Below are 19,769 nucleotides of genomic sequence, written 5' to 3' on the forward strand. Positions count from 1 at the left end.
GGAGGGGCAGAGAGATATAGAGAGAGGGAGGGAGGCACAAAATCTAAAGCAGGCTCCAAGCTGTCAGAGTAAAGCCCGACGTCGGGACCGAACCCATCAACTATGAGATCATGACCTGAGCTGAAGTGGACTGAGCCACTCAGGCGTCCCAATTTTATAGGAAAAAAAAAAAAAAAACCAGAACACTAATACCTATCTTTAGCGTTTTCTAAGAGAAGGTCTCTTAATGTTCCTCTCATATAAGAGACGTTCAATAATGTCTACTAAAAGCTACTGCTTTCTTCTCGCTTCCTTTAACAACAGGTTTCCTCAGTTTATTATGAGACAGAGTTTTCTAGGAATGAATGTGCCACACAAATATTATCATTTCCCATATTTGTAGTATGAAAAGAATTTGGAAACCACAGCATCAGGTCTTCCAAAATGAAGTGTTGACATAACTATGGTCAATGAGGGAACTGATCAGGAAAATCATGAAACGAAAATCGGGTGTTTCTGACATAGCAAGGACTCCATATTTAAGGAAACACTTTCTCAGAGGCAGGTGTTCAGGACATTCTGCATTTCTTGGCCATTCTTACATTTCGTCTGCTTGTTGGCAGTGATAATAAAAACATGCTTCTGATAACATTAATTTTCTGACAACCTCTCCAACTGCCTTTGCGTTGTATATGTCTTTCCTCTGATGCAGTGTTACATGCAAACCCACTGTAATCGCCACTCCCTCCTTAAAATGCTTACTTAGGACCTTCATAATTACACAGACATATGCTTCCAGGAATATCTAATCTCACATAAACAGATTTTTTTTCTTATTAAGAACATTAACTGAAAAGTAATACAAACAATATGATTCCAGTGTGGGAAATATTGGTGCTGATCATGTAAAATTCTCTCAAATTCCCACCCTCTACAGAATTGAATCTGTCATGCAACAACATGCTATGAGCACTTTAACCCTTAAGACTGCCTTTTATGAAAATACAGAAGTAAACAGGGTCCCTGCACTCAGGAGCCTACAATTTTCAGTTTAGTCTTAGAAGCTGTAACTATTATTCCTGGGCCTCTAACATTTAACCTTTACATATTCTGACCTTTAAATGTGACTGTTGTGGCAAGCTCCAGGGGTCTAAATTGTTTGTACTCTGATAGTTAGAAACAAATTGGTATCTGAAAACAAATTGCTTTACATAAACAATTTTAAACAATTATTGTCTTATAAACACAGTAACCAATCTCTTAGACATAATATTTTGAAAGAAAAAAAACAACCCTGCAAGTTGGAAGAACCGGTTTTTCTGGCAAAAATTTGATATTTAACTTGGGCATGCTGCCTAATTTCCTTTGGTCTCAGTTTATCCATCTGTAAAACAAGGGAGCAGAGCTATATAATTTGTAAAAGTTCTTGCCAGCTCTCAAATAGATCTCATTTAAATCTTTTACTCAGATGAGTTAAATGGCAAGTTAATAAATCATCTATTATATTAAATGTGATGGTCTGAGTAAGGCTTTGCCCAAGAATGGCAAAGACTTGCATTTTGGTATAATTTTTAAGATAATGGCTCTCGCCAAATTTAGAGCCAGTCAAATCTGACAGCTTGTTCTGCAAATGACATTAATACTTGAATAGAGCATTAGGCCATATTTGGAAAGTGCTTGAAGTAGCAAAGCAAAATAGATTGTATTATGGCTTTATTTAATGCCATGCTTCAGAAAAATCACAAATCAGTTTCATTAAATTTAAACACAGACACATTTAAAACTTGGCAAAGGGGACTATGATAATGAAGAATGATGATTTCCCTACCTTTCTGGTACAACCAGTCTGCACACTAGCATGATAAGATTTAATCTATTCAAACTGGAAACAAATAGGCTCTGTGCAGAGTTCAAGTGCATGTAGTTAAATTTCTCAAAATCAGACCTATTGTTCTCAAATTCGTTTAGAAATCCCTTCTCAAAAAAGCACACACAAGAGAACAGGGAGGACAATGTGAAATGCACCAATAAAGCATATGTGCTTTTAAAAAGGGAGAAAAAGAATGTCTGAATTCTCATTCCACCTTGATGTTCTAATTAATATTAGTCATACAGCAGACACTGCACTGACTAGCCAAAAGTTTATAATGAACAGAGAGACTTACTTCAGAGTCTCTTATCAGTGTAGCTCCCTTGGGCCACAAATATTGATCCCTTTCATTGAATAAATACTAAAGTAACAACAGGAATCCATTATGTCTGACCTAACACGAATTTTTAATTGAACAAGTTACTATCTGAATGCCCAGGAAACAGTGGATATACTATCACTTACCATTCACTTCCTAAAGCTCTAACTATAAAAGGGCAAATAATTAATGAGTTGGCAAAATTATTCGTTTTCCCAAGAGTCCTCTCCAAACTCCAAGTAAATGTCCTTAGTCTTATAGAATATAGTTTTTGCCATCTGAAAAACTCTTACCATATATTTCCAATAGTGTAGTAGCAATGATTCTCAAAAAAATTCTCTTGCCAAATTGATAAGTGATATATTAGAGGTATAACATTTAATTTTACCTAAGGTCTTTTTCCAAATATGTGTCATATTTAAATATGTCACACACAACTGGAATAAAATGAAAAGGAAGGACATTTCTTTCTCTTTAAGAGTAGATTATTAGCACTAAAAAGGTACACTACAAACAACTCTATGTTAAACTTTCCAGAGGGCATTTCCATAGGAAATTAAGATATATGAGTATCTTCCTCGATCCACAGAATTTCCCTCAAAATTGGCTGAGTCCAAGAAGATGTAGATTTAGTAAGATTAATCAGAAAGTAAAAGGAATAACTATCCTTGAGATGAAGTTTACTGCATCTGAACTGAGGGAAAAAATGAATTCACCAGAGGAAGGCCAGAATTATTTCAAATTGGAATACTGGGCCTATAACTTTTACATTAAGAAGTTCACTTTGCCCACTCAAAATACAAATAACTTTCAGAAGATCTGAAGCAATATTAATCAAGATATATTATCCCCCCTGGGGCTTATGGGTGGCTCAGTTGGTTAAGCGTCCAACTTGATTTCATGGTTCACAGGTTTGAGCCTACCATTGGCTTTCTGCATCAGCGTGGAGCCCACTTTGATCCTCTGTCTTCCTCTCTCTCTGACCCTCCCGCTGCTCATATGTGTTCTCTTTCAAAAATAAACACTAAAAAAAAAATACATATTTTCCTCCCAAACTCTCTATACGTTTTTTTTTTTTTCATTTTGATCGGTCAATAAATTGGATTCATAATAAAAGCAAAATATTTTTTATAGATTATCTAAAAAGTAGATTCATATGTTTTAGAAAATCAATCATACATTTACATGGGATCATAAAAAATGGTATGCTGGCCAACCTGATAATTATATATATATATATATATAAATTATATTTATAAATTTTAAGTGAATTATCAAATTTTCCTTGGCAAGATTTTAAACTAAGGTCATATTCATATACTTCCCCCAAACTTACTTGATTAGGATTTTACCTCTCTAAAGCTTTCAACATCTCTTTGAAGATACATGTGTACTTATTGCACAATTACAATATTTTAATCAAATTGTGGAAATAAAAAAGTGCAGATAACTAAAATACTCCATACCCTATTCCAATTTAAGACATATAATAGCTTCTCTGAAATAGATACAGAGATTCAGTCCATAGACAGTCTGCCTTTTAACTGAATATCAGTTCAAAGTTTTTGTTTACCAGTACATGAGAGAGAAAAGGCGCTTTTGTTTTTCTTTTTCTTTCTTTCTTTCTTTCTTTCTTTCTTTCTTTCTTTCTTTCTTTCTTTTTTTCTTTCATTGAAGTATAGTTGACACACAATGTTAGTTTCAGATACACTGTTTTTCTTCTTATAGAGCTATGCTATTAACAGAGGGACAGCATCCTTATTTACCAAGCTAACAATAACCTACTTTGATCTTTCTAGTCTGTGCTGAAACACTGAGGGTAGATTTTAGGTAAGCTAAAACCAAAAGAAGGATAAGGAAATGGGACATTCTGGGTGCAAATGAATCAAATTTTGGCCTCCTCAACTCTCCACGGCTAATGTGACAGTGGAAAATGGGAGGAGGGTGCCTGCAGGTTGGCCAGTCTCTGAGATCAGTGATGGTACAGTGGTGTTACAAGTACTCTTTCTATGTAACTCTTACTTTAAACAGATAAATCTTTTTGGGGGGGAGGGGACAGAGGCTTTTATTCACTCTAAGCTGCAGCTGGGACCCTCATGGAAAATACAAAAATGCTGATTGATGACTCACAAATATCCCAAGCCAGTAATTTATTATAGGAGGTGTTTATTTTGCTTTTACAAAAGTTATTATAGGTATATTCCAACTGAGTTGAAAGTTTAGTTTTCCAACTAGAACTGTAGCTGCTTTCATTTATACATTTTATTTATGTCTGCTTAAATCTTTTAAACATATTTAAAAATATAGCATTTTATGCACCAAAATTACTATTAGGCTCAGTATTATAATATTTAAGGAAAACACTGGGGCACCTGGATGGCTGACTCTTGATTTTGGCTCAGGTCATGATCTCAGGATTCATGAGATCAAGCCTCGTGTCATGCTCTGCACTGACAGTGTGGAGCCTGTTTGGGATTCTCTCTCTCTCCCTCCCTCTCTCTCTCTGCCCCTCCCCTCCCCCCCCACACACATGCTCTCTCTCTCAAAATAAATTAATAAATGTTTATATATATATTTATATATATATACACACAATACATCAAAATTAAGAATATTTGCAAAACTACTGAATAGTAAACACTACTAATACTAAAATACTATATGTTACTAATATACCAACATTATATACTAAATACTACTAATATTAAAAAACTAAATTAAAATTCATTTATGAGCAATAATCCTGCACATTTCCATTACTGAAAATATCATACTAAACACTAATTCTCCACTGCCTTACTACAATAATGTTACTATGAATTTACTATTAAAGAACAAAGGCACTAATATTAGTCTATAGTTTACTTTACTTACTGGACTACTACCACTTGGATCCAAAAGATTTTTAAGTCAGACATAAAATTTTTTAGGATGATTAAATTTGTATACATATCAAACTACCTTCATTCTATAAAGATAAGCATTAAATTCTAAATAACTAGATCAGGAAAAAGAAGTGCTTCCTAAAAATTCTTATCCCTATATTTTTATAACAGTCTGTAAAAACGTATGTACTACAAACCTCAACATAGGATTCGCTGCAGAACATCCCTCGTCCACAAATTCTATCGAAAAACACTGGTGTTTAGTCAATCAAACCAATATGTGACAAATCTCTTCAAACAGAAATAATTTTAAAATTGAATGGCATGTTTCTTAAGGGTCTAGAATTCCTACTCTCTAAAAGTCTCCCCAAATAAAAGTCATCTCTTTTTTTCTGCCTTATGAATATGTATGAGCACAATTTAATCTTTCTAAATTATCCCTAAATGCATTGAAAAAGGTAACACAGTAGTGAAGCATGGAAAAAACCTAGAAAATGGAGCTCTGTGGTAAGTAGTACCAAGCCTGAAAGCTCAAAAAACAAAGAACCAAGTCCAGGGTCTAAAAGACGCTTTGGATAGAGTTGTGCAAGGTGGCTAAAGGAGACCTGAAGGAAGAGACCCAGAGCACCTCTCTGAAAATAAAATCACTGTCCGGCTCACTACAAAACTAAAAATAAAAATCTAACCTGAAATGGTACAAGCTACCGTTGAGTTTGTTATCAAATTGTAATTGCCTGAATAAAATTCTATAAATATAGCAAGACTTAAAGATGTAAAATAGTAAAGATGCAAAAATTAATATGTTAGAATTCCTTATTAATTTTACACCACTGTGGATAATTTTCCCAAAATATTTCTGTGCATTGATGAATGTGTTTTTTGTAAGGACTAAGGAAAAGATCAATTTCAAAATGCAAACTTTGAAGATCATTATTTTTTTAAGTTAATCTTTTAAGTTCAAATGAAACTGTATTGAAGGTCAAAAATCTTAGATTGAAGCTAATTTTTCACATTATCTTATTATGTGTGCCAGGACCTCCCACTTACTGGAACTGACTGACCTCCACAGTTTGTTATATTGCTTTTATTCAAAAGCCAGTTTGATTCAGCACTTTTCATCATGTTCAAGGCTAGTAAATTTCAAAACCTGTCCAGTTTAGCCAATTATCTCCCTTTTTCTTCCCCTAACAAAACGCCTTATGTTACACTTTTTATCTTATATTACTTGGAGCTTTTGGCCACAGAGATTAGAGGTTGTTTATAACCCATGGTATATCTGCTACATTGTTCTGCCACTATTCAAAGCCACCTTATTAACTGTTCTCTTTTTGTTTAGCCTGGGAAGATAGGGAACAACTAGTGTTATCAAGGGGTAGACACGAACCCTGGAAGATACAGCCTACAATGGTCCCGTACATGCCAGCCCCGCCAAGGAACCAGGGAAAAGGCAGTTATTGAAAGAGATGTGGGAAATAACCTTCTGAACTGTGAACATGATGAAGAAAGATCATCAGCAAATGATGAAGTTTCACTTATTAAAACCCACTATCTGTATCAATGTCATGAATGGTTTTTATCCAGTTGTTCTTTGGTAGGTCTTAAGTTCCAAGAAATGCAAAAATATTAATCAAGTTGATTCAATTAATGAAAATTAGTTCTAATATTCTGTATATAAAGATAACACCCACTACTGATCATTCAGATGAGCACGTTTTGAAGGGTTTATGATTTTTCTTTCCATCTTTCCCAGGTAGAGACAGATGGTTGTGAATTTTCACTAATACTTTTCTGCCTCTAACTAACATGATTAACAATACAGCTTTACAGATGACTGGCTGTAGCCCTGAAACATAAGATGCCCTTTTTTTGACACTGTTAGTTGGACCTAAGACCTTGGCCTTCCAAACTTGTATTGATACCTACTCAAAGGCTGTGGTGTTTTTAAAGAAGCTTTTTTCTTTCCCCCAGACATAGTATATGGTTTCCATACAACGTATTTTTTTTTTCCTTTTCTGTTCTGGAAAGCACAAAAGATAAGGAAAATTTCAGTAATGGCAGTACTGGTCATAGATTAATTTACACTACTCTGATAATTGTCCATTTCATTAGGTAAAAGTATGTTTAACCAGGTTTTCAGTGTCTTCCAGGCACAACATTTATCATTATGGATCTATAATTTGACATAAAGAAAACAAATCTTTGTGTAATTCACACTGGTTTTGCTTTTGTTGAATACACACATCAGTGATTTTTAGAATGGAAGAAAGAGAGGGAGAGAAAATTAGAATTTTGAAGTGATTTATAAAGACAGCATCCTTCATACTCTTATTATACGTCTCAAATATATTTCATCATGTCTTTCCAAGTTTATAATCACTCTAAGCAAAATCTGAATCCAGATAACATGGTTCTTTGCTACATCTGCCCATTTGGAGTTCTGTGTGTAGAGGGTAGCTTAAGGAAAAGGTTAATTAACACAGCTGTGGCCTACATGGAACATTTTCTAGGCTAAGACAATTTCAATTCAGTTCCCCTAGAAATCAGTTGACTGGAATTCTTGGCTTTCTCCCAGGCAGTTTCTTAAAAAGGTTACTAGCTTAATTGAATGAAATCAGTGTCTGCGACCATCAACAATTATCTATAGAGCAATACTTGTTATTAGACTGAATAAAATCAAAGTTAGAAACCAACCACAATTATTTATGCAGCAGTAATTCTCAATATTGGCCAGTTTGATTGCATCTGTAACTATTATGGAAAGTTCCTGAAATCTATGTGTTTATTCTTTCATGCAGACACTACACAGATAATCAAAGATATCAACAAGTTCATCTCAAAATAATTTTCATTTATTTCTAAGAAATTCAATTTAAACCTGGATCAAATGAAGAAAATCTCCCTGAAATGGTTAAATACACATAGGCTATTTTCTCCACAACTATGAAGTTCTCTGTTTTACGTTTGCTGTTGATCCATCGCTTCCACTTTATGGCCAGTTTGTTCCTCACTATTCCAGTACTTACGTCTCCCTGGCCCTGGGAACGTTTGTCGATTCATTTGAGAAATCTGTGCCCACAGTTTTGATAGGCAGAACTTAAAATGACCAAGTAACATAGTCATAATCACGTTGCACTGAATGCCTCATTACATGCCTAGGGGTGCACCATGTATCATTTAAGGCTTTTTCTGCCACCTCACAGTAGAAAGACATGCCATCTAAATGGGAGAAGCTTAGAAGTGTTTATTCTTCTTGCACAATGAAGGGCTAGAATTAAACTTAAAAATCCATAAAGATCAGACTCTACTGTGGTCTTTTTTTAATGTACCAGGAACCAATCACTAGGTTCCTCTCCCCTAGGAATGGCTCTTTTTTTTTTTTATAAGAATAATTACTTTGGGTGGCTGGGTGGCTTAGTTGGTTGAGTGTCCGACTCTTGATTTTGGCTCAGGTCACGATCTCAGGGTTAGTGCGTTCGAGCCCCATGTCAGGCTCCGTGCTGCCAGCAGAGAGAGACGACCCCAAGCAAACTTCCAATCCAGGCACCTCTCAATTTTTTTTTTTTTTACTGACAAAGTGAATTAATACATTATTTTCAGTTCTTTCTTTCTGGGAGAATTAGCGGTATCTTTACTACAAAACTTCTATTAAGTAATATTTTACACATTGTAAATCTCATTCCAATTATTACAGTTAATAATGTTAATGAAACTGTATATTTTATACTTAGAAAATAATATAGCATAAAGCAACTTGGGAATGAACTGTTTCTGCAATGATTTTACATTTGCTGAACTTTTAAATTCAGCTATTCATTATCTTCCTAATGACGAAATATACCAAGATTACATTCAAAATTTTTCAGAAATCTCAAATGTGAAATTTTCTTCTTGGTACTAGAGTCTAAACTCATCTAAACATGCACAGTTCCTAATCCATCTGAATACTCTTTTGTAAATCTCCTCTGGCACTGCCGCTGAGACCAGAGGTGCTGGTGCTTTGTCCAGATATATTGTAAAAGACATGTCCTTTCATGGTTGAGTTTTAGCAGATTTTGAGAATGGTGGTAGTGCATCACAGGATCAAGGTAATGAACGGGTTCCTCATTATCCAAAAATAAGAAGGTAAGGCGTCTACGATTCTTGGTGAGTAGGTGGCATTGTAATTTTGTAGGACAAAATCAGAGGAGACAGAAGTTTCCAACTCCTATTTTCCTCCTCTTTTCTAAATCAAGGTAAATGCTCTTAATATTGACTCTGATGAAACAAATATGATTAGGAGGAAACGAGGGCCCAAAATAAAGGTCATGGGAAGAAACCAAGGAAGAGATTTTTAATTAAGTTCAGGCCTAGGCAACAAGTAGCTCAGGTTAGTCGAACATCTGACAGCGGTGATTACTAATAGACCGTTCAGAGAATGTGAAAGCAAAAGTTGCCCAAATTTTTTCAAGACATTGGAGTCTAGAAATAACGCCATGATGAGGTCAATATTTCTTCCTGGTAAAACTGAAACAGCTATAAAATAGAATTAGCATTACAGAAGAAAGGGGTGACTCCTGAGAAGGTGACCCCAAACTGAACTTACTTTCTAATCTTGAAAGAGTTACTGTTATCAGGAAGAATTCAGATACTCAGCATCTGTATGGAATTTCATAAAGGTCCTTATTAAAAAATAAGACACATAATACATAGGAAGGAAAAATGTATAATTAGGGTAGTCCTGGATGGCTAAATACCCATACAACATAGGTGGCTATAAAAAGACCATAGATTTCACAGAATCTATGGCACCGCTAAGAAATAAAATAATTTTTATAACTGTTACACATTAAAGATGGCTCTTTTACAGAAATCTTGATTCCTTCAATGTGTAGTAATGTTGAAAGTGGAAACTTGTAACCATGGCTGGCTGCACCCTTCCTGGATCTCTGTTTTTCCTCTTCAATCTCCTCTTTCCTTAAGTCCTCTATCTCCCCTCGAAGTCTAACATCTAGCCTCACTGAACTCAGTTGCTTGAAAGAATAATCCTCTTTACCTTTGGACCTTCATACATTGTGTTTCCTTCTGCCTCAAAGACTTTTCTCCTCCCATTTTGCATGGTAAATCCTAGAGCCGTTCAGAACTCCATTTAGATATTACTTCATTTCAAAGAAGATGCTCTTTGACTTCCCTGGCTGGTTACAAAGCCCTTGTAAATACTACACTGGAACACTATATTATGCTTTTGTATCATACTTTACTGTGATTCTTTAACCTCGTGTCTCTTTTATTCAACACTGTGCTTGTAAACCACCTCCTGAAAAAACAAAGATCTCTAATCTGTAGTCCCCAGCACCACCACACATCACTTCGGCTGACTTCAAAACACCAATTAGGGGCGCCTGGGTGGCTTGGTCGGTTAAGCGTCTGACTTCGGCTCAGGTCATGATCTCACGGTCTGTGAGTTCGAGCCCCGCGTCGGGCTCTGTGCTGACAGCTCAGAGCCTGGAGCCTGTTTCGGATTCTGTGTCTCCCTCTCTCCCCTGTTCATGCTCTGTCTCTGTCTCAAAAATAAATAAACGTTAAAAAAAAAAAATTAAAAAAACAAAACACCAATTATCTGAAGTCTTTAAAAGACCTTGATAAATTGATATATTTCTCTAAATACAGATGAAGAGACTAGATTTGGTTGCACGGATGACAAAGGTCTTAAGCAAGCCTCTTACATAAGGTCACAGTTCAATCATTTTGGGTCAAGGTGTAGTATGTGACAGAAACTGCTAAGCATTTACTTTTTTGTTTTTTTATTTTTTTTTAATGTTTATTTTATTTTAGAGAGAGAGAGAGCATGAGCAAGGGAGGGGAAGAGAGAGAGGGAGAGAGAGAATCTCAAGCAGGCTCCCTGTTGTCAGCAGAGCCCAATGCAGAGCTCGAACCCATGAACCATGAGATCATGACCTGAGCCGAAATTCAAGAGTCGGACACTTAACCGACGAAACCACCAAGGCGCCTTTTTTAAATATCACAGCCACCCTGAAATACACATTTATGGATGAAAAAAAATAATACTCAGTGACATTAAATAATGTTTCCAAAATCAGAAAGTCAGTAAATATCAAAAATAAGACTCAAAACTACATTACCTACACCAAAGCCTTTGTTTTTACCATCACACTCTACTTCTGACATAAATTATACTACACTGCACTGTCTCTAGTCATTTCATTATTTATTAACAAGTAGATCAAGCAATGCCCAGGGAAAAAACAGACAGAAATGTGCACCTGTGTTTCTTCCTATAAACAGCTGTTGGCTAAATGCTTTGCTAGGAGATACAGCCTTCATCTATCCCTCATCCATATAGTTTAGAAACCAAACTATTGTTAGTTCCAAATATTCTTCAAATGTTTCCTATCTTTACAGGTTTAATATTCAGTGAAACCATCTTCAAATATCTGAATTATTCTCATCTTTTCCAACTCTGACCTCATATGGGATTAGTATCTGGTATGTTCATCATGTATTTTGACATTTAATCATACACATCTCATAAACACCAATTAAATTTGAAATTCCTTGATTGTAAGAACGATTTTTATACTTCCTTAGGAATCCCGGAAGCCTCCAGCACAGTGTTAGATAAGAAGTACTTATTCAAATGTTTCCTAAATTGAATCATAAAGTAATGATTTTTGAAATTGTAGAAAAGAGAGAATCTAGTATGTCACTGGCATACATCTTGGTAACCTATTTGAGTCTGCATTGATTTGCATCACTTTATAATAGAATCACACAGATTTCCAATGAAAGTGAGTATTTTAGAATATAAACATGTTCAAAGAAAAAAAAAAGAAGTACAAGAGTAAGATATGAAAAGCGAATACTGCCGTTTCCCTCCTTCCTCTCACCATGTCAGTGGTGAGACTTGCTTGTCAGGCTAACTTGCAGCTCAGTGAGACTTCAGGCAATACAAACACCATGAAGATAAAACTGCAAAGACTCTAGGCTGCTTTGCTTGGTTGCTTGGTTTAGGAAGAACCCTCACCAATTCTGAGTAGTGACGGTCTTCTATTAAATCGTCATGCCATTTGTCTTGATTAAAAAATAATTAAATATGGTGGCAATGAGAAGATTCTGGTCAGAGATTTTATTGGAATAGATCATGAATTAGTTTTGAGATAAGCTCAACTGATGGAGAGGCATGCCTGAAGTGATATTAAGACCTAATGAGGCAAAGAACAAACTGAGGGTGGATGGGGAGGTGGGGGAGAGGGGAAAATGGGTGATGGGCATTGAGGAGGACACTTGTTAGGTTGAGCACTGAGTGCTGTATGTAAGCCAATTTGACAATAAATTTTATTTTTAAAAAAGAGCTAATGAGGCAAATCTGGGAATGCTTTAAAGTCTTGGAAAGACAGGTAAAACCACATTAGTATCTTCTTATCTTGGATATGGGATTTAAGAAAGCAAAGTATATATGGACTATTTTTATTGCACTTGCAATATTCAAAGGTATCTAATTATATTTCCTAAAACTGAGTTACTTTATTTTTATGACATGTATGAATGATATATTACTCCTGAGGTCGTTAACTTATCTATTGCTTATAATCGTATTCATGTTATAGTTTGGGGGCTGCAAGGGATGAGTATGCATAGTAGTACTCGAGGTTTACTCTTCCACTAGTTAGACAACATCTCAAGAATCTCAGTGACAATTCATTGCTTTCAAAAAACTGAGCACTTACTGTATGCCTGATACAGAACTAAGCACTTTATGTGCCTTATGTTATTTAACATAACAATCAGAAGGCGGGTACTATTTGCATGGCCGTTGTATATATGGATGGAGATCAGGGAGATAAAGTAACATCCCCAAAGTCACACATCCTAGAGAAGTAGATCAAAATCTTGACCCTAAGGCCCCATGAGCCATTTTATGATGATGTCACATATGCCACATGCTTACACATCCCAGGAGGTCCTGGTAAGTTTTAAATATTGCAAGAGCAATATGGATGGAGACAGGATTCTGATATAGATGGAAAATAAATCATCAGTACCAAAACTATGGTGGCTTGTATAGCAAAGAGTGTCTTCATTTGTGGATTCTCTGATGTAATAAGGAAGTGTTTTTTGTTGTTGTTGTTGTTGTTTCATTTTTGTTTTGGTTTTGTTTTTTTTACTGGAACCCCAACTGCAATTTACCAAGGGGCCTGGTCCGTGAATCCATTCAGCGCTCAGAAGTAAGATCCCTTGGGATTACTACTATTTAGTTTTGATGGGGTAGAAATGTTAATGCCCAGCCTAAAGTTTATAAAAATAAATTAGTCCTGGGGGAATCAGGGAACCAGTAGCTAAAATGTCCTTCTCACATACCTCTTCTTATTCTCAGAGAAAAAACAGGCAGCTGGGACCACATGCACATTTCCCCCACAAACTACTATGCCTTCTGCTCAAAAGTGCACGTATACACACACACACACACACACACACACACATACACACACACAACCTTAATTAAGCAAAATGGATCCCCAAATAGTATCCAGTAAAATAATCTTTTATAAATTCATATAAGCTGACTACAGAAAACAGTGATAACATAACATTACAATGTTTTGATTTGAACTTCAAGACTACTAACCAAATCATACACACCAAAATATTAGCAGTAGTAAGTTTTTTTAGTTGACTTTTAATACTTATCTCCAAGTTTTAAAATGGAACTCACAATATACATTTAAAGTATTCCTGACCTACCTTAATGTGTCTAATTTAAGTTCAAAGAACTTGGATCTTTTTTAATACACACCTCATCTGTAAATGTAAGCAAATAGGTTTGCTGGCCCACACAATATAAACCTGCTACCAAAGATTATAATGGCTTACAAAATACCAATAATAAACAGCACTAATTAGAAACCATGAGTAAACATTAAAACTATATTTTCAATAACTGTCTTTTTTCTCCTCTCCAAAATCTGGAAGCAAATGGAATTTGTTATTTCTTCCAGCAGAGTTAAAAATTGGACCAAGATCAGTTTCTTGACATTGTGATCTATCGCAGACTACTATGATATTATTCATAGGAGGGCAAATGTGTCAGGGGTAGACCTGGGAATATGGCTCTAATAGAAATGCTGCATTTCAATCCTGAGAAATTCAAGATATTGGAAAGTAAAGTAAAAGCAGTCAATATATTTTACAATGAAACTGACGCTAAGAGCTATGGGCAAGATTTGTCATAGGTTTGTGGAATGGACATTAAGAATTTTTCAGTATGCTTTTGTGTTCAGCTGAGAAATGTTGTTTTAAAATTTTCATGTTTGAATACATGCTAAAATGTAGTTTTAAGTGTACCTGTATGTGTGTGTACAAAAGACCTCAATCCCAAAAAAGTAAGAAAGCGAATCCCAAAAGTGTTAGGATTTTTAATAGTAAAGATATTAAATTTAGTCTGTCAAAGGTACAGATTCTTTTTCCATAAATACAAATGAGAGGATATAACTACAGATAGTCAAATGCACTACAAATTTAACTAGCTTTGCATTTTAAAAATGTGATTCTATCCTGGATGTCCTCAGTCATCCTTCGAGTTTACAAATCCAGTTTGTTCCCAGATTATACTTGATGGAAGGTAAAAATTAACATAAAGTGAATTACTGGCAAAGGAAAAATGTGTTTCCTGTGTTTGATTCAGTCTTCATTAACTGACAATTCTTCTTCCCACAAAACAAACAAACAAAAGAAGCTACCCTCTGGAGATATAAATGATGTTCCTAAAAATGTCAAGTCCTTGGAGCGCCTGGGTGGCTCATGGGTTAACCGTCAGACTTCGGCTCAGGTCATGATCTCACAGTTAGTAGGTTCCAGCCCCCTGTCGGGCTCTGTGCTGACAGCTCAGAGCCTGGAGCCTGCTTCAAATTCTGTGTCTCCCTCTCTTTCTGCCCCTCCCCACTCACACTCTGTCTCTCTCAAAAATAAATAAAACATTAAAAAAAATTTTTTTATGTCAATTCCTTTTACTGGGCTCATACCCAGAAGAAAAAAAAAATGTTGGTAATTATCAGTCCCAGCTAAGAGAAAACTCTTGCGGTTTTCGTAAAGTCTACTCAGCTTTGCAGATAAGATAACTTCCGATTTACTTTTAAATTCTCTCCCAGCTAAAGACAAAGAAAATGCTGCAGTAATCTAAAGCAACATGCAATAATCACAAACAAGGAAGGAAAGGGCACACATTTTGAGATGAATGGTATAAAAAGTAAAGGATAATTAAAAGACAGCCAAACAACTAATGTTCGTTTTGTCTCAGAAGTCTCTATCAAAGAGAATGACTGACCACTGGACTGAAAAGAGCAGATGAAAACCTGGTCAGGAAGAAAAAGTGAAGCTGAAGAAAATGTAGAGAAACACTCACCTGCTGGAGAAGTATTCCCATCTCCTGGACCACCTGACCAGAGTTTTGTGTTTTTCTGTTTTTGTGTTGGTTTTTTTGGTTTTATTTATTTATTTATTTATTTATTTATTTATTTATTTATTTAGAGGTAACTTGCAGCATAGATCCAACAACTGCAGTAATCTTTGAAGGAGCTTAAAAGATTGGAGTGGGGCCAGAAGACTGCAGGCAGACAGACAAATGCATTTTCAGTTTGTGAAACGGAACAGTAAATTCTTCAAAATATTGACAGAAGAGTTTTACTTTATTCTTTTAAAAGCTTCCATAACAACTTATTAGGAAATGATGTGTGTGGTGCTAGAAAAGGATTATTGTTTACCTTATAGCATGGCAATACTAAGCATGGGCTATCCGAAACCAATGAGAAAGAGTAGAGTGCAGTGGTTAAAAGTAAGAGCTCTGTGTTCAACCTCCCAGGACTAATTTACCACCCGTGTGATCTGCTGAGTAATTTCCATTCCTATATTTTGGCTTCCCCACTGTAGAACAGTAATAACAGCCCCTCTACATAACACTGTTGTGAAAAAATAAATGCATTTAATAGATCCCCAGGACAACATAAGACAACAATGCACATCTCTCTCACAGTAAATAACCAAAAATGGCATCTGACTATAACATCATCCTTTCAGAACACATCAGACACGTATGGCAGGGAAACGCAGAGGATAGAGTTTAACTGGTGTCAACAAGGCAATAGGCAAGATCACTTATGACAGTCTCGTCCATACACTGGAAAACAGACAAAATCAAACTGATGTTTGAGAGAAGAACCCAAAAATCATTTCATAAGAGGACCGGCTCAATCACTTCAGGGACTCTAATGCACCAGTCTATGTATACTATAATTTCAGTGCCATATGAGCTCCTTCAGACCAGAAGCTCTTTTCTTGGGAATTTTCCACTTTAAAATTTCACAGAAGTGAGCAAGTCTGTGTTCAAGAACAACGGCTATATCAACCCTGACTGCCAACCACAAATGGATTCAGCCGTCAGGTAATGTCATTCTAATACCAGCCCACAGCCCTGTTCTTTAACCTAATATGTGGTCACTATATTTACGTTACACTTGTAATTACTTTGTGTACATGATCCATTCCATTCTTCACATTAATGTAAAAAGTACAAGAGTGTTAACAGCGATAAGAAGGGACATATGACAGTAATGAAATGACAGTAAGAAGGGGACTGCTAGTGCTGAGATGTGCACTAAGTCAAGATCAGGATGACTCTGAAAGACAAAGAATAAATCAGAAAACAGGGAAAACATTCTAGGATGATCCACAAGAAAGAAATGTGACCGGTATAAAGGGAGAGTTTTGAGTATGTGGATTACCAGAGGGTCAGCATCAATCTGGGATGCCTGTGAACCTGATGTTAGTTCGGGAGACAAGAAAGTTGTTCAGAAATTTAATAGGCATGGTAACTACCTCTGAGGAACTTTTGTCAAAATCCAGGGATAATTATAGTTACCGGGCAAGTTCACACTCGTACAACATAGCAGTGAAGAGTGGAGATCCCCCAAGGGGAGGAGTCTATTTGGGGGAATGAGTCACAACAGAGTATCTATCAGCATGAAGCTGAACAGCATGCCTGGCTTTACAATGGAGATTAAAGAACGAACAGACCTGGTCTTACAGAGTCACTCATATTCCTTCTTTTTCTTCTTCTTAGGAGTTTTAAAGTAATTTCAAACAGCACTAAGAAAGTGGAGTATTTAACAATAAAACCTGGGCTTCTGGCTTCTTGAAAGATAATCTGAGAATCTGGCAACACTTAAGCAATATATACCTAACTCATTAAGGATTTCTGCTTGGCCCTTTAAAGCTTCTGAATTTTCAAACTTCTAAAGAACTGGACCACACTCCCACGTGATGGGAGCGAATGTGGGACTGAACACTAAATCCTTACACACTCTGACTAAACTGACTCTGAATATAAATACAAATGTAACTGGGCAGACAAAAAAAATGCACAGTGAGGTTGAGAAGTGGTTAAAGTAGGAAAAGCTAACAGTAGAAAGCTTTCCTTTACTCAACCATTAATACTGCTAATGCTATTTCATTGTGTAACACTTTGATCAGGGTAATGTTTACACTCAGAATTTAGTAAAGGTAAAAAATAAAATTGGAGGCTTTATATTAGAAAAATAATCAGGATCACAGAACCATAGGGATTTAGAGCTACAAAGGCCTTTGGAGATCATCTGGTTCAATTTAAGAATGAACTAATTTATACGTAAAATTTCAAAGCATTAGAAACTTACTTTAATTATAAAGCACATAATAATCCTAGCAATGAACTTAGTAATTTATAAATTTACAAAAAGGCTGTGACTATATTCTAAGCCATGTATATCCCCATATATGAGCGAAGCTGAACATATATATAAACAAAGTTGTGGACATGTCACACGCTAGGCCCCTCTCAGCTCCCTGTGCTCTCACCCCTGTGACCCAGTCAGGATGCTTTAATGAATACACAAGGGGATCCTACAGCACAATATATTCCCTGGCCTGTTTGGAAATCAGACAACAGTCCCTCTTGGCATTCAGTCTTTGGTTCAAGATTCTCCTCTCTTTTTTCCCAGCAAATGAGAACCATGTTCACCACTGGAAAAGAAAACTCTGGTTACCTACCTGTAATAAATACACTAAGCCAACACCCTAGAGACAATCAAGGAGGCTGGTAATGACTGTCCTATTCATAGTGCAAATGCAAAAGTAAATTACCAAATAATAAATGCTGAATCTTTGGAATTTGGAGAAGCCGGCTTAAAAAAAAAAAAAAAAAAGTCTGGTGCATGAGTCAGAATCATTAACATAATGTTGCCGTGTCTGCAAATTTCTGGCAGGTTAATTTTTGATAGCTGGGGAACAGCAAAGCTTCCAACCAATTTTCTAAATCATCTTTAGGCAAACATCCAGGGGCAATCACCTGTAGACTCTGCCTAAAGGCCCAGGTATGTTTTGAGAAAGCAGTCAGATTCCTGAATGATTTACAAAGTTAACTGTCAGGACTGCTCATATAACCAGCTTAGACTAAGAATAAGTAACTAAAAAAAATAGGCATGACACATTTTAACCTCTGTTTCCTCACCTCACTCAGAGGAGAAAAAGCATCAAGAAAAGGCATTTTTACCCTGGCTATTCAAAGAATTTTTAGACTCCTACTAATGCAAAGTGCTCCTAGTATGAAATCACTATAAATACAAACGATATAGCAGTCTTGATAGCAGACAGAAGAAAGTATGGTCATTTGGATGTAAATATATTTCCTTTTAATAAGGTAACAATAGTATCATTAACCACTGGGTACTATAATCCCAGGTTTTGAAATAAGCTATCAGGGCCCATTTAATTTGAGACAACTGGAATACAAATCATGATCCAAAGTGCAACAATCTGAACAAGTAAGCTATTAGAACTAAGTTTGATGATATGCTGTTGCTTCCAAATAGATAATGGATGAGTATGGAAAATTAATGAGATATTCACATCCGAAACATAAGTGTAAGTACAGACCTTAGAAAAAAGAATGTTCATCCGCGGCCATTAAAAAACTTGAGTCACTATTTTGTTGACAATGGATTTTGACCTTTAAGACAAATTCATCCAAGTCACTTTCATTTTTCAAATCTTCTGACAAAATACTGTGGTGATAATCATAATGGTACAATATTGGCAAATATTATATTGACATAAGAATTATTTGCTTCCTATTATTCCTTTTGGCATTTTTTTTCAAGGTTTATTTATTTTTGGGACAGAGAGAGACAGAGCATGAACGGGCGAGGGGCAGAGAGAGAGGGAGACACAGAATCGGAAACAGGCTCCAGGCTCTGAGCCATCAGCCCAGAGCCCGACGCGGGGCTCGAACTCACGGACCGCGAGATCGTGACCTGGCTGAAGTCGGACGCTTAACCGACTGCACCACCCAGGCGCCCCCCTTTTGGCATTTTAAGAGTGGTTTACAAGCGCTTTTTTTTTTTTTCTAATTTAATGAACATTTATACTGGACTTATGGTAAACTTGGTAGTTGTACTAAGTTTTAAAAACAGGCAATTTCATCTTCATAAAAATCTTAGAAAAACTTCTGTGTAAGAAAAATAATGTATGCCTGCCTGACAACCACAATGACTTTTAAACCTTTTAAAAGGAAGATTTACCCTAGTGTTAGGAGTGTAAAGATCCAAGATTAGCAGTATTAAAAGGTAAGATTACATTTACAGTGATTTTAGGCCATTGATGAAAACGTTTAATGCTTATTAGAGGGAAATAG

At 35.9% G+C, this 19,769-nt stretch overlaps 1 protein-coding gene across 25 annotated transcripts in view; it reads right to left on the reverse strand.

Moving 5' to 3' along the window:
• Positions 1–19,769, reverse strand: part of ADGRL3 (adhesion G protein-coupled receptor L3) — an 818,271-nt gene that overhangs the window by 744,997 nt on the left and 53,505 nt on the right. The window lies entirely within an intron of this gene.

This window comes from Acinonyx jubatus, chromosome B1 (assembly GCF_027475565.1).
Source record: "Acinonyx jubatus isolate Ajub_Pintada_27869175 chromosome B1, VMU_Ajub_asm_v1.0, whole genome shotgun sequence".
Classification (NCBI taxonomy): Eukaryota; Metazoa; Chordata; class Mammalia; order Carnivora; family Felidae; genus Acinonyx; species Acinonyx jubatus.